The sequence below is a fragment of the Notamacropus eugenii genome, chromosome 3, assembly GCF_028372415.1.
Source record: "Notamacropus eugenii isolate mMacEug1 chromosome 3, mMacEug1.pri_v2, whole genome shotgun sequence".
NCBI lineage: Eukaryota > Metazoa > Chordata > Mammalia > Diprotodontia > Macropodidae > Notamacropus > Notamacropus eugenii.
Genome location: NC_092874.1, coordinates 89,873,855 through 89,890,227, shown reverse-complemented (window position 1 = coordinate 89,890,227; position 16,373 = coordinate 89,873,855). Strand labels below are relative to the sequence as shown.

At 40.3% G+C, this 16,373-nt stretch overlaps 1 long non-coding RNA gene across 1 annotated transcript in view; it reads right to left on the bottom strand.

Moving 5' to 3' along the window:
- Positions 1 to 268: 268 nt before the first annotated feature.
- Positions 269 to 16,373, bottom strand: part of LOC140532948 (uncharacterized) — a 53,934-nt gene continuing 37,829 nt past the window's right edge. Inside the window, exon 3 of the long non-coding RNA XR_011976748.1 lies at positions 269 to 11,375. This is a non-coding gene — a long non-coding RNA (uncharacterized lncRNA). The remainder of the gene's footprint in view (positions 11,376 to 16,373) is intronic.

The window sequence follows — 16,373 nt, the reverse complement described above, 5'->3', positions numbered from 1 at the left end:
ATTCTCATAGGGGAGTAGTGGCCAGGGAAGCATGAAGTCACAGAGATGGTCAACCATAGGGCATCTAATTGACATTCACTTTCTGAAAACAATGAGACTGTTGACCTGATCATTGTTCCTAGAGCAAGGAGCAGAAGAGGGAGATGTAGAATAGTATGGGCATGGTAGGAAAGTGGTGATAAAGCAAGGGTGAGTAGCTGGGATTGGCTAGAGGTAGGGAGCCTTTACCAATCAGTACCTGATCTCTCAGTTTTCCCTAATTTGAGGACTCCCATGTAAGCATTCAAAGTAATAACACATGTAGATAGAACAGTCTTTATTTAACCCCATAGAATATGCAAAATATACAAAGGACTCACAGAAGCCCATAAACAGATACAGAAATATGTGAAACACTCAAATTGCCTACCAGCTCCCCTCAGAAAGGAGCTAAACTTGGGATTGCCATTGGGGCATCCTTTTGACATTCTGGTAGTTCCCTAACCCTCCCACAGGACCCTATACAATATTTTCCAGACCTATAGTGTAACATTGTGGTTTGGATTCCTCCCAGAAGGCAAACACTCTAGGGGTTGCTGAATTAGCAAGAACTATATAGAAGGATTGGGAGCCAAGATGGCAGAGTAGAAAGACGCCCATGCACTAGCTATTCCCTCACAGCCCATAAAATACCTGTGAAGAAAGACTCTCAACAAATTCTAGAGCAGCAGAAGCCACAGAACAACAGAGTGGAGGAGATTTCCAGCCCAGGGTGACCTGAAAGGCCAACAGGAAAGGTCTGTTGCACTGGACGTGGAACGGAGCCCAGCCCAGCCTTGGCAGATGGCTCCAGGAGGAGGATTCGAGCAGGCCTTGGGGGTAGAATCCCCAGCGACAGTAGCAGCAGTTTGCAGATCCCTCAACCCACAGTCCCCAAAGGTCAGTGAGAGGGTTTTTTCAGCTGGCTGAGAAGGGAGCAGTTTCTTCCCATAGCTCTGGCCTCAGGCAGTGGCGACAGAGGCCACATCAGATGGCAGTAGCTCCCACAGCAGCCTGGTATCCATTGTTGGGTCATAAAGCCCCTGGGGAAACTGAGCAGCTGATCTTTACCTCAGCCCTGTAAGGTAGCCCTGCCCCCACCAAAAGCCCCTGGGGGAATTGAGCAGCTTATCTGAATCTCAGACTCTAGTGCTGGCTTGGTGGAACTGGAGCAAGGTAGCTGTGCAGAGGAAACTCTATTATTCAAAGATTCTGGGCACAAAAGTTTCTAGTTGCTCCCAGACCAGTGGATACGCTTGACTGTGCCACCTTGGAGGAACTGAGATCTTACAGATCCCCAGAGTATACCCTACTCAACAAAAGACCCAAAAGTCAAGTAACTGGTTGGGAAAATGCCCAAAAAAGGGAAAAAAATAAGACTATAGAAAGTTACTTTCTTGGTGAACAGATATCTTCTACCATCCTTTTGGATAAGGAAGAACAATGCTTACCATCAGGGAAAGATATAAAAGTCAAGGCTTCTGTATCCCAAACATCCAAAATAAATATTCAATGGGCTCAGGCCATTGAAGAGCTCAAAAAGAATTTTGAAAATCAGGTAAGAGAGGGGGAGGAAAAATTGGGAAGAGAAATGAGAGAGATGCAAGAAAATTGTGAAAAGCAGGTCAACAACTTGGCTAAAGGAGACCCAAAAAAATGCTGAAGAAAATAACACCTTTAAAAAAAAGCTAACTCAATTGGCAAAAGAGGTTCAAAAAGTCAATGAGAAGAAGAATGCTTTAAAAAGCAGAATCAGCCAAATGGAAAAGGAGATTCAAAAGCTCACTGAAGAAAATAGTTCTTTAAAAATTAGAATGGAACAGATGGAAGCTAATAACTTTATGTGAAACCAAGAAATCACAAAACAAAACCAAAAAAATGAAAAAATGCAAGATAATGTGAAATATCTCATGGGAAAAACAACTGACCTGGAAAATAGATCCAGGAGAGACAATGTAAAAATTCTGGGACTACCTGAAAGCCATGACCAAAAAAAGGGCCTATTCATGATCTTTCGTGAAATTATCAAGAAAAACTGCCCTGATATACTAGAACCAGAGGGCAAAATAAATATTGAAAGAATCCACCAATCACCTCCTGAAAGAGATCCAAAAAGAGAAACTCCTAGGAACATTGTAGCTAAATTCCAGAGTTACCAGGTCAAGGTGAAAATATTGCAAGCAGCTAGAAAGAAACAATTCAAGTATTGTGGAAATACAATCAGGATAACACAAGATCTAGCACCCTCTACATTAAGGGATTGAAGGGAATGGAATAGGATATTCCAGAAGTCAAAGGAACTAGGACTAAAACCAAGAATCACCTACCCAGCAAAACTTCAGGGGAAAAATGGTCTTTCAATGAAATAGAGGACTTTCAAGCATTCTTGATGAAAAGACCAGAGCTGAAAAAAAAATTTGACTTTCAAACACAGGAATGAAGAGAAGCATGAAAAGGTAAACAGGAAAGAGAAATCATAAGGGGCTTACTAAAGTTGAACTGTTTACATTCCTACATGGAAAGACAATATTTGTAACTCTTGAAAATTTTTCAGTATCTGGGTAGTTGGTGGGATTGCACACACACACACACACACACACACACAGAGAGAGAGAGAGAGAGAGAGAGAGAGAGAGAGAGAGAGAGAGAGAGAGAGAGAGAGAGAGACAAAGATCACAGGGTGAGTTGAATAGGAATGGATCATATCTAAAAAAATAAAATTAAGAGGTGAGAGAGGAATATATTGGGAGGAGAAAGGGAGAAATGGAAGGGAGCAAATTATCTCTCATAAAAGAGGCAAGAAAAAGACTTTTCAATGAAGGGAAAAAGGGGGAGGTGAGAAAGAAAATGTGAAGCTTACTCTCATCACATTTGACTCAAGGAAGGAATCAAATGCACACACATTTTGGTATGAAAACCTGTCTTACAATACAGGAAAGTGGGGGAGAAGGGGATAAGCAGGGTGGGGGGATGATGGAAGGGAGGGCAATGGGAGGAGGGAGCAATTGGAAGTCAACACTCTTGAGGAGAGACAAGGTCAAAAGAGAGAATAGAAGAAATGAGGTGCAGGATAGGATGGAGGGAAATATAGACAGTCTTACACAACATGACTATTATGGAAGTCATTTGCAAAACTACACATATATGGCCTATATTGAATTGCTTGCCTTCCCAATGGGGATGGGTGGGGAGGGAAGAAGGAAGAGAAGTTGGAACTTAAAGTTTTAGGAACAACTATTGAATATTGTTCTTGCATACAACTGGGATATAATAAATACAGGTAATAGGATATAGACATTTATCTTGCCCTACAGGACAAAAGAGAAGCTGGGGATAAGGGAAGGAAGGGATGTTAGAAGGGAGGGCAGATTGGTGATAGGGGTAATTAGAATGCTCGGCGTTTTGGGGTGGGGGGAGGGGAGAGATGGGGAGAAAATCTGGAACTCAAAATTTTCTGGAAATGAATGTTGAAAACAAAATAAATAAATTTTTAGAAAAGAATTATATGGAAGGAAGAAGGGAAGGAAAGGAAGAAGGGAGGGAGGAAAAGGAGGGGAAGAAAGTAGGGACAGAGGGAGTAAAGGAAGGAGAGAAAGAAGGAAAGAAAGAGAGAAGGAGGAAAAGAATGAATAAGGGAAAGAAGGAAAGGAAGAAAAGAGGGAAGGGAAAGAGAGGGAAGGAAGCAAGAAAGAATTTATTAAGCATTTACTTCGTGTAAAGCACTGTTCTAAGTGCTAGGGATACAGATAGAAAAATAAGGCTGTCAAAGAGTTTGTATTCTAATAGGGGTAAATAACATATGAGGAGGCTTTCAGATGCAAGTCAGATGAAAAAATTTCAATGGTCTTTAGGGGTCAATGGTAAAGCAGATGGTAATATCCCTTCTTTAATGTCATTTCCACTATAAATCATATCAGTTTCTGATATTGAACCCTTTGACAGCACCACAAGTTCTTTCTTTTTTCAGGAAATTTATTGTAAATTCATTTTTATTTTGTAAATAACTCAATGACTTTGCTCTCCAAGCTGGATACAATATCAGGAAACCCTCACCCCGACCCCAGAAGGTTTTATTCCCTGAACTCTCAAACTTGAGGTCCCCCATGAGGCAATCTTCATAACTGGCATACCTCCTCTTAGCCTAAGTGGACAAGCACACATCTAATACTGCTGGAAATTTCTCAGGGCCCTGGCTCCTTTTATCTCTTGTTCTGGGAAAACCCTCTCAGGTTCCTCTTGGGCTGCATGTAAGCACATGCAATTCTCCTACACTTCTTTCCACACTCCTATACACATTTCTGGGGAAAGACTATGCCTGAGCATGGACTTTGCTTTCCCAGAACTGCAACACTGCATGTTGGTCACTTTAGTGAATGGGGAAGGCAAAAAAAAAGGTCTAAAAGAGACTAAGCTGGTGTGTCATGATCTCACTTTTATAGACCACAGAGAGGGACAACTCAGGAATCCTTCTGAATCCCACTCAATCATCTCAGACAACATTGCTAACTCCTAGTAACCAACTGTCAGTTCTGTGCCTCAGACTCTCCATTTGGAAGGGCACCTTAGAGTCTTTCAAATAATGACTCATGCTATAACCTCATAAAGGTGATTAGGGGACTCATCAAATTAGTAAGGCTGATCAACTTTCTGGAGTTCTGGAAGGCTCTTTTTCCTGGGAACATATGTATTTAGGAAAAGGAAATAAGATATTCTGGAAGACAAAGTGACTGCAGCCATATCTGTCTATCATCTTTTCTAGAAATCTCTCTCTCTCTCTCTCTTACCACCTTCCAGGAAAACAATCCCAAATTATGATATGATGAAAAATGTCCTACCAGTCACTCCTCTACCATTGGCTAGTGATGGTAAGTATTTAACCTCTATGAACCTCAGTTTCCTTACCTGTAAAATGAAGATAGTAATACCCATCCAATCTTACAGTATTGATATGAGGGCTTATTGAAAAAAGAAATATGGAAACTCATTGCAAAGCACAAAGAACATTTAAGTAGGAATCACAGACACTCGGAGTTGGAAGCAAACTTCCATGACATTGACCGAACACTTCACAGAGGGTGAGAATTTCCATTTATAATGCTTCTAACAATACTCATTCATACTTTCCTTGGACACTTCTTTGGAGCCAAGAAAATCCTTTAGCGGGGACCCTGCAACCTTAATATATTATCTGAACTGTTATTTAAAAAAAAACAAATTCCATAAGGGGATGCCTATCAGTTGAGGAATGACTGAACAAGTTGTGGTATATGGATGTAATGGAATACTATTATGCTATAAGAAATGACAAACAGGCAGACCAGAAAAGCCTGGAAAGACTTATATGAACTGATGCTGAGTGAAATGAGCAGAACCAGGAGAACACTGCACAGTAATAGCCACAGTGTAAGAGGACTGTTTCTAATAGACTTGGCCCTTCACAGTAATGCAGGGACCTAAAACATTTCCAAAGGATTCTTGATGCAAAATGCCATCTACATTCAGAGAAAGAAGTATGGAATTGGAACACAGAATGAAGCAGACTGTTTTCTCTTTTGTTATCTTTTGTTTTGTTTTGGTTTTTCCCATGGTTTCTCCCATTCATTTTAATTCTTCTATGCAACATGACCAATGTGAAAATATGTTTAATAAGAATGTATGTGTAGAGCCCTTATAACATTGCATGTTGTCTCAGAGAAGGAGCAGGGAGGAAGGAGCAGAAAATTTAAAACTTATTGAAGTGATTGCTGAAAACTGAAAACAAATAAATTAATTAAATTTTTAAAAATAAATGAAAAAATGAAAAAAAATGAAGGGACATTTTTAAAAAACCTAGACTCCAGAAGAAAGGATCATAGGATATTTGGAAATATTTAGCCTAACCTCCTCCTTTTACATGTAAGGAAATAAAGACCCAGGGAAGTGCCAATGACTTGCTTAAGGTCACACAGGAAATAACAGAGCTGGGATCGAACTCATCCTATTTTTATCAACAGCCTGGATAAAGCCTTGGATGTTGTGTTCATCAAATTTGTAGATGACATGTAACTAACATAATGGGTGACGAAGTCAGGACCCCCAAGCATTTTGAACTGCCAGAGCAGTGGACTGAATCTAATAAGATGAAATTCAACAGGGACAAATATAAAGTTTTGCAAAAATTGATATTGATTCAAATCTGTCTCTTTGTAACTACAAATATAATTTTTAGCACTTTAGTGAGTACAAAAAATCAACTTCCTTACATATAAGAGGTGGGTAAGGCATAGGGAGAAGTAGTTCTTCTGAAAAGCATCCAAGTAGGCTAGGTTTTTAATGGACTGACAGCTCAATATGAGTCAGCACGGTGATTTGTCAGACAAAAATGCTAATGTGATTTGGGGGCATTAATGGAGACATGCATGGTTTCCAGGATTAGTGAGGTGAGAGATACCCAGTGTACTCTAGCCTCATCTGACCTCATCTAGGGTATTGTGTTTTGTTCTGGGCACGTGGTTTAAGAACAACATTGAAAAGCTGGCGAGTGTCTATAGAAGGCCAACAAGGATACTGAAGAGCCTTAACATAACATAACCATGTCATATGGGGACAGTTTAGCCTGGAAAAGAAAATAATGGCAAAGCATACAACAACCAAGTGAAGGTATCTGAAAGCCTGCCATATGGCAGAAGGATTGGATTTGTTCTGCTGGGCTCCAGTAGGCAGAATCAGAAACAATCAGTGCACGTTTCAGAGTCACATTTAGGCTTGATAAAAAGAACTTCTAAATGATTTGATCTGTTCGAAAGTAAAATGGGTTGCCTGAACAGGGAGTGGGTTCTCAGCCCTTGGAAATCTTCAAGCAGTACCTAGTTCACTTGTTGGATGGTTGGATGGTTATTCCTTTTGTGAGTGGGTTGGATTAGATGATTGCTGAGGACCCTTCCAATCTCAAATTCTGTGATTCCATCTTCATGTGATGCAAAGTCTCTGATTCCTAACCCAGTGCTCTTTCCACTATATTTTGATGTCTTTCCACTATTAGTGAGAGAGGCTGAAACCTTCCCAACTTCCAAGATTTTCTGAAAGCTAAAGATTATGGAGACTTTGTCGAAGTTCAGACAATAGGTAGAAAAACTGGCCCAAGTTGTGGGAAGTCTTCTTTGCTTCAGATTAGTTCACAAGGGCAACCAGCTCATTTGAACCACAGACAGAGGCAATAGAGGCTTTAAGATTTCCAGTCTACTTGGCAGATCTTGGCGGTGAAATGGGGGCTTGGCTCAGAAAGCATGGGTACACAACAGAAACTGCTCCTGCATAATTTTGTATTATGTATTAGTTATGAGTATTGGAAAAATTAATATTGATACAAATCTGTCTCCTTGTAACTACCAAAATAATTTTTAGCATTTTACTGTAGAGTAATTAGTACCATGGCCTAAGTAAGGTAGGAGAGAACTTATGTGTGTTTGTCCTTTGTTGCCAAAGAAGACCATGCCATCAGAGAAATGATGATATGACTTGCACTTGACTTTGCTTTGAGTGAGGGAGGGCTGTGCAGGTCACCAGCCTCACCTCTTCTCCAGAGCCATCTGAATCCAGTGACCAGATATTCATCAGGATGACTGGAGATGACCCAGGATGAGGCAATTGAGGTTAAGTAACTTGTCCAAGGTCACATAGCTAGTGAGTGTCAAGTGTCTGAGGTGAGATTTGAACTCAGGTCCTCCTGACTCCTGCACTGGGTGCTCTATCCACTGCACCACCTAGCTGCCTTAAGACCCTGACAGTACAAATGGGAAATAGAACATAATTGAAATGGTCATTATTACTAATGCATCCCGTTAAGAGAAGGGGGACAAGAGATAATCATAGGAAGGAGAGTTCCGAGCATAGAATATCAAATTACATAATTTAGTCTCAGAAAATGTAATGCACGGGAAGGAGTGCTAGATTTGAAGACAGAGGATACAAGTTCGATCTTAGGTTTCTCACCTACTAGCTATGAGACCTTAGGCAAATCACTTAACCTTCTGAAACTTCAGGTTCCTTATTTCTAGAATGAAAGTGGACTAGGTGGCTTTTGAGGTCACTTCCAGCTCTAAATGGAGGTGCCTGTGAGGTTATGAGTTGTGTGAAGTATGGGAAGTAGCTAATCAGCAATAAGCTATTGCAGTAAATGTTTAACAACTGGCTCTCCCAAGAAAAAATGTACCCCTGACATTTTAAAGTTTAATTTGCATTTTTCCTATCACTTTCTTGAGTCTGAACAATTGAAAAAATAATCATCAAAGCCCTGATTTGTGATTTTTGCTTATCTCTGGAGTACAATGGATCCTCTTGAGCTTCAAAGCTAGGTGGCACAGTGGATAGAGTATTGGGCTTGGACTCAAAAAGATTCATCTTCCTAAATTCAAATTCAGTCACAGATACTTACTAGCTGTGTGACCCAGGGCAAATCACTTAATCCTTCACTTCAATTCCTCTTCTGTAACATGAGCTGTAGAAGGAAATGTCAAACCACTACAGTATCTTTGCCAAGAAAACCACAAATGGACTCACAAAGAGTGGGATACAATTAATCAACTAAACTACAACAACTTCTAGAGTTAACCAGTTGTAGATTGTGCCCACAGAAGCAAGGAAATCAAGGAATTAACTTCATGACCTTGCCTATCAAGTCTATTGTTAATAAGCCAAATCTCCTATTTCTTTTCAGAGATGGCTGAATAGTATGGGAAGGAAGTTGAGTTAGAAGGAAATATGATGTCAATTGTGTTCTTATAAAAGTGGTTAGCAACAGTCAAGGATGAAAAAACTGAGACCTGTGGTTGAGTCAGCACTAAAATAAAAGACAGAGCCAAGCAACTCATAGCACTGTGTTACCATCATGAGTACAGTTAGATATTCAAAGAAAATAAGGGGCAGTTACTAGTGCTCAAAGATTTAAGCAGCATTCCTGACTTTTGTTTCTTTAGGAGGTTTGGAATGTTCACAGAGTAAGAGTTAAACCTGGATGATACTCTCAGTCTTGAGCTGGAAGCTGTCTCATCCCAGCTTTCTAAGGAAGGGAATGGGCATGCTTGCATATCTTCTCCCCAGTCCACTTGAGGAAGATTGCGTATTTGTCTGCCTCTTCCCTCAAAGTCTTGTGTGTCTTGTTTTTGTCCCAAAATGTCCAGGCCTCAGTGCTAAGGGATGAGACTATGATGAAACGTTTCAAAGAAAACTTCATGTGTATTTCTGATATGTCTACATGTTCTGAGACTCCCATCATCCTAAGGACACATTTGAGAACTTGAACCTAACACTAGTGATTCTTCTACATGATGGCTCTTCAAATCCTTTGTCAATAATCAGGTCTCCCATAGATTTTGCCTTCTAAACTTCCTTAAATAACACAGTTATTCACTGAGGTGAGGAAAGAGAACCGGGAGTAAAAGAAAATGAACACTCAATTTAAAAGTAATGGGTCTTCTAATTAATTAACTAATTGAGATTTATGGGATTAGAGATTTAGAGGTAGAAGGGTCATTAATAAGATAGGCCAATCCTCTCATTTGACTGATGAAACTAAGACTGAGAAAGGTTACGGAATTTGTGTGCAGTCACACAAATACTAAGTAGCTGATGTGAGACTTGAAACCGATTCCTCTCACTCCCAATCTGGCACTGGAATCATGCCATGCTGCCGCCAAACACCAATTGCCCAAACCCGGGATCAAACCAGGCTGGCCGACTAATGTTCTCCCAGCTGAGCTATTTCAATTACTTTGTGAGCTGATTTGGTGTCATTCAGCAGGTTCCCTGGCTGAGTATTCTGGTTATGGTTTCCAGCAAGGCTTTTTTGCTCTACTATTTGAAGTTTCTCCTATCTTTCTCCAGGTAGAATAGTGAATTTCCCTGGAATGTTTTTCAAACATCCCCAAAACTGCCTCCTGGTGACCTAGATATGGTTTAGCAACAAGAAAGGCTTCCTAACCACTTTGGCAGAGAGAAACCGCTTTCCATTTTGATCCAACACTTCCATTTTGTGGAAGCCACAAAACAAGGCAGATGGGCTCCTTGGCCACAGGTTCTTCTAGAATCTCATGCTCACAAACATTACCTCCTTGAAATTACCCCCAGAAGCTTAGGCTGTGGGAAAGAAGGTAGTAACTGCCCAGCTTTTTATATCAATTTAATTGTTTTTTGTTATACAGTTTAGTGTCCTAACTTTGATTATACGGTGTCGGCGCCCCCTGCTGGCTATTAGAACATTTGTGCATCTTTTCTTTTTCCTTTCCTCTTCTTTGCTTTCTTTTTTTCCCCTTTCCTTCCTCTCCATTCTAATCTCTTCTTTCCTTCTTCTCTGCTGTCTTCCTCACCTTCTATCTTCCTTTCTCTCCCCTCATTTCTTTTTTACCTTCCTTCTATCTTCTTTCTTACTTTTCTTTCTCTCCTTTTCCTTTCCTTTCTTTCTCACCTTTCCTTTTCCTTTTTCTTTTTTCTCCTCTTATTTCTTTCTTACCTTTCCTCTGCCTTCTTTCATCCCTCCCCTTTTTTGCTCTCTCATCTTCCTTCCTTTTATTACCATCCTTCTTTCTCTCTCTTTTCTCCTACCTCCAATTAAAGACTTGAGGCAATTCCTTGCCTATGAATCTTTACATTATAGCTCCTCCTTATCCCTGCCCAAACTGAAATGGGATTTCTTGTGGTGTAACAAAACACTAGGATTAATATTCTCCTTTCCCCCAAAGAAATTCTATTTTAACATATGAGAAAATTCCAGGTAGTGAATTACTCATCTAGGTAGCAAGAATCTGGGATTCAAATTTGTTTTTCTGTGCCCCTAAAACTGGAAGTTTTGAAAATTAAATGATCTGAGTTTGTCACCAGAAGGTCAAGTTAATTATGCAATAGAGATTGCCATATTATCATGGATGAATTCTTTCCCAGGCCACCTTCAAATCTGCTGATTAAAAAAAAAAAATCAAACCAGAAAAACTCACACTCATGTTGGAAACCAACAGATATTACAGACTGTGGGATTTCCAGGGAGGCCTGAATTCTCAGAAAGAAAATTGCTGACACTTCCCACATCCAAATATGGCCCCAATTAAAAGAGCTGCTCCACAGGGAAAGAGAATTCCTAGCTCAAAACCCTGACTTTGGAGGCTGGACTGTCAGGAATTCAATGAAATGGGATCCTTGGTGGACATGAGATTGCTGCAAGGTTGTGTGTGTGTGTATGTGTGTGTGTATTTGTGTATATGCACATGTGGATACACAAGGAGTCACATGTGATGCAAAGTAGAGTCCAGACCCTAGCGGACACAACTGCCTTCAGGTGTCTCCCAGCTGCCAAATCCATTGCGAGTCTGAGAGAGCCGTCTGTTGACCTGGTGAAAAAAGCAGAGCCACCCGTTAATTCCCAGATGCCTTTGCCTGCTGTTGAAGCCCAGAAAGGCAAAGAAAATACTTATGCACAATAATTTGAGACTGGAAAGGTAAGAACCTTTGCCCTTGAGGCCCAGGTAAAAATGTAACAGATGCTGCAGCCTCTGCCAAAATGAATTTTTACATAAGTAAAAAATGATAGCAGGAACACTAATGAAGTAAATGCACTTCCCTCCCCTCCCTCTTCCACAACCTTCGTGGAGGAAAACATCTGGAAAATAACATTAGGAGAAAAAAAATCTATTGCAGGCTGGAGGAAACTTTCTGCATATAAACTACCAGGACAATTCTCGATAGTTGTTGAAGATGATGAAGACTCGATTTCATTCCCCCTTTAGATTAGGAATTGCTATTCCTGGCTTGTCGCTATAATAGCTTTTGCCCTCTGTATCCAAGGAGGCTCCAAGAGATACTTACAGGGTCTCTTCAGAGTGGACTAATGTCAGCTATTCCTGGCATGAAGCCTATAGTCACTCACAATGGGTATAACTGATTTGTCTGGGAAGGGAAGTTCTAAGCACAACTAGAGGGCGAATGGGGAGGATTGAGGACAGGCTGAGGGGTCCATGATAATGTTCTCAGCCCCACAACCACACCTACTCTCCTACAAAGCAGGTCTCCAGGGGAATCCATGGTACTCCTAACAAGAGCAACCAAGATCTGAGGATCTTGTTTCCAGAACAGGGAATTTTGCGGTAATCGGCTGTGGGTATTTGTCTTCCTGCCATGGCCATTAAATGAGTGATTTGCTTGTTTGGGTATTTCTACTACTCACAAGCCTTCATTCAGTGTGTTTCCCTCAATATCAATTGATCAGTTGATATTTCTTAATATCAATGAACCAATTAACATCAACTATTAGCTTTTACAAAGGGATGTTTACTCAAAAGCTATGGCAAGCAAGAAAGTACATTTTCTCTCCTTCCTCTAAGTCTAGGACATGATCTCCTATAAGTGCATACAGAGTCCTAGGAAAAATGGGGATCAAATAATCATAGCTGGAAGTGACCTCAGAGGTAATCTATTCAAATCCCTTCATTTTCCAAATGAGAAAATGGAGCGTTCAGAGAGGTTAAATGATTCAAGGTCACAGATGTAATAAATTGCAGCCAGGCCAAACTCAACTGAGTCAAAATCAATACCTCTGACTTCAAATTTAACGTCCTGACCTGGATAAAGGTATAGTTTGTCTATTGAATTTGCAGGTGATCCAAAACTCAGAAGGATAAAATGTTAGGTGACAGAGCTAGGATCGAACAAGGTTTTAATAGGCTGTAAATGACATAAGATGAAATTTAATACAAATAAGGGTAAAGGATATGAACAGGTAGTTTTAAGAGGAAGAAATTAAAGCTTTCTATAGTCATATGAAAAAATGTTCTAAATCACTATTGATTAGAGAGATGCAAATCAAAACAACTCTGAGGGAGCATATCACACATATCAGCTTGTCTAACATGACAAAATAAGAAGATGACAAATGTTGGAGAAGATGTGGGAGAGCTGGAACACTAATCCACTGCTGGTGGAGGTGTGAACTGATCCAACCATTCTGGAGAGCAATTTGGAACTATGCCCAAAGGGCTATAAATATGTGCATATCCTTTGACCTAGCAATATCACTTCTAGGGCTGTATCCCAAAGAGATCATAAAAATGGGAAAAGGTCCAATATGTACAAAAATATTTATAGCAACTCTTTTTGTGGTGGCCAAGAACTGGAAATTGATGGAATGCCCATCAACTGAGGATTGGCTGAACAAGTTGTGGTATATGAATGTCTTGGAATACTATTGCACTATAAGAAATGACAAACAGGTGGACTTCAGAAAAGCCTGGAAAGACTTATATGAACTGATGCTGAGTGAAATGAGCAGAACCAGGAGAACATTATGTACAGTAATGAGCACAGTGTGTGAGGACTGTTTCTGATAGACTACACCCTTCACAACAATGCAACAACCTAAAACATTCCCAAAGAACTCTTGAGGCAAAATACCATCCACATTCAGAGAAAGAACTATGGAATCAGAATACAGAATGAAGCAGACTATTTTCTCTTGGGTTATGTTTTGGTTTGGTTTGGTTTTTCTCATGGTTTTTCTCATTAATTTTAATTCAGAAATTCTATGCACCATGACTAATGTGAAAATGTGTTTAATAAGAATGTATGTGTAGAACCCATATAAGATTGTGAGTCATCTTGGAGAGGGAGGGAAGGAGGAGGGGGAGAAAATTTAAAACATATGGAAGTGATTATTGAAAACTGAAAACAAATAAATTAATTATTTTTTTTAAAAAAAGAGATAAGTGTAAATGCTAACACTTTGCATTCAGAAAGTCAACCTTGTAAGCATTAAGGTGATGGAGAATGGGACAACTGAACAAAAGTTCATTAAGATGAATAGATAGCTAGATGGAAAAATGGATGGAGGGAGGAGGGAGGAGAAAGGGAGAGGGAGAAAGTGAGTGAGAGAGATAGAGAGACAGAGAGAGACACAGAGAAAGAGAGAGAGACAGAGACAGAGAGATCCAAGCTCAATACAAGATAGTAATGTGAATTGGTCATCAAAAAAAGATGGTGCTATGTTAGTCTGCATTAAGAAAGGCACAGTATCTAAGAATAAGGAGGTGGTGATAGCCTTTTTCTGTCCTGTCTTCCCATCTGGTGAGTCATATTTAGTTCTGGTTGTTCCATGACACGTGAGGATCAGCTGAAGAAATTGGGAAAATTCCTCCTGGAGAAGAGAAAGCATGATAGCCAACTTCAAGCGTTTGAGTGATGAAAGACAAATTAAATGTGTTCTAATTAGCCCCAGGGGGCAGAACTGGGAGCATTAAGAGGACATTACAGAGAGATATAACAGGACTTAATAAAAAGAAAAGCTGCTCAACAATTGAATCTCTCAAGGGAAATAGGCTGCCTCAGCAAGCAGTGGATTTCTTTCACTAGAAGCCTTCCCAAGAAGGCTGGATGACCACTTTGGAGCTATGTTGAAGAAGGGATTTCTGTTCAGGAATGAATTGGACCAGATCAAATTCCCTTTCAATTCTGAAATTCTGAGATTCAACCTCAACTTCATGTCTTTGGAAATTTCAATAAATGTCTATAGAGGGTTTGAGGTCCACAGTTCCCTTGAGGTCATGTCAGGGCTTCTATGAACTTGGATGGAAAAAATATGTATCTTAATTTTAACTAACCTCTAACTAAAATTTAGCATTTCCTTCCATTACTTCCAAACATCATTCTGAGAAGGGCTCCATTGGCATCACCATCTTGCCAAAGGGGTCCATGACACTCAAAAAATTTAAGAAATCCAGCACTGGAGAATGGAATGCTATTATCTAGGAAGGGCAGATGTCTTCTGGAAAGTTCTTGCTGGGTTATGGGGGGACCCTGGGTAGCCATGGGGACCTGGCAACATATGAGATGGGAGGGCATCAGAGACAAATTTTGTTTACTTTGCCAGGAATCACTGCTCAACAATGGTTACAACACACTACTATATAAAAAGATGCCTCTACTTACATGTGGCAAGGAGTATCTAGCAGAAGGTCCCTTGTATAATCTCCTCACCTGCCAGGAGATGAGATTCTCCCATCCTAAAGAAGCACTTGGTAAAACCTGACCATCAAACCATAGATATTTAATTGATGATTTCTACCTACTGTTTGCCTGTGTGGGATTGCAATGCTCCTTCCAGTCATGCTCCAGAATAAGGCCAAGTAATATCTTCTACAACCTAAAGATCTCCCATGATGCCACCTGAAACTTCTTGAGCTGAAAGTCCTCTAACATCAGAAACACTAAAGCCAGAGGGTCTGGTTCCTTCCCTCAGAGAGAGGGCCATAGGCACTGGATTAATCATGTGGAGTCAAAGGTTTGGTTCCTCGAGGTACTGAGCAGAGAAGGTCTATAGGTAGAGGGGCAGAGAGGCACCCTATAATGTAGATCCTAGATTGTAAAAATAGAAGGTACTTTGAGAATCATTTTGTTCAACCACATCATTTTATAGATGAAGAAACTGAGACTCAGGGAGGAATTCACTCTGGGAAGATCACAAAGATAGATTTAGTATCAAGTCCTCTGATCCCAAATCCAGTGTTCTTTCTACCATGTGATGCTACCATATGCATTGGTACCAAAAGATCACATAACTGGAAAAACAGGGAAAGAGACATGATCTGTGACAGGCTGAAGGTTCCAGGACTGGGAGAAACAAAATGTTGAGTTTCACAGAGTCTGAAATAACTTGCCTGGGCAGAGTGCTGTAGTCCATTTTGTCTTCTAACCTCTCTTGGCTCAACCATTTATTAACTCTTTGACCTTGAGCAAGTCATTTCTGCAATCTAGACCAATTTCTTCATCTGTAAGTTAGTCAAGCAAGCAAGCACTCATTAAGGATCCACTATGGGGCAGGCACTGGGCTAGGCTCTGGAAACTATGAAGACAAAATCAAAACAATCCTTTCCCTTAGGGAAAGAGGTGGGGCAGGGAAGAGAACACGTCTTGATTTAATGCCCATGATGTGCCAGGCATGGTGCTAAGTGCTGTACAAGTATTATCTTATTTGATCCTCCCTGAGAGGTAGGTGCTATTGTTCTACCCAGTTTATAGTTGAAAAAACTGAGACAAACAGAGAGTAAATGATTTGTTCAGGATCACCCAGCTAGTAAGTGTCTGAGGCTATTTGAACTGGGGTCTTCCTGATTCCAGACTCAAAGAGGAAGAGAATATGTGTGTATATGTATGTATGCGTATACACGCATACATATGTACACATACGTCTGTGTATACAAAACACATATAAAACAAATTCTAGGTAACCTTGGAGAGGAAGGCATTGGATAATATCTATGGCAATTAGGAGATTCAGTGAATAGAGCACTGGACCAGGAATCAGGATGATCTGAGTTCAAATCCAGCCTCAGACATTTACT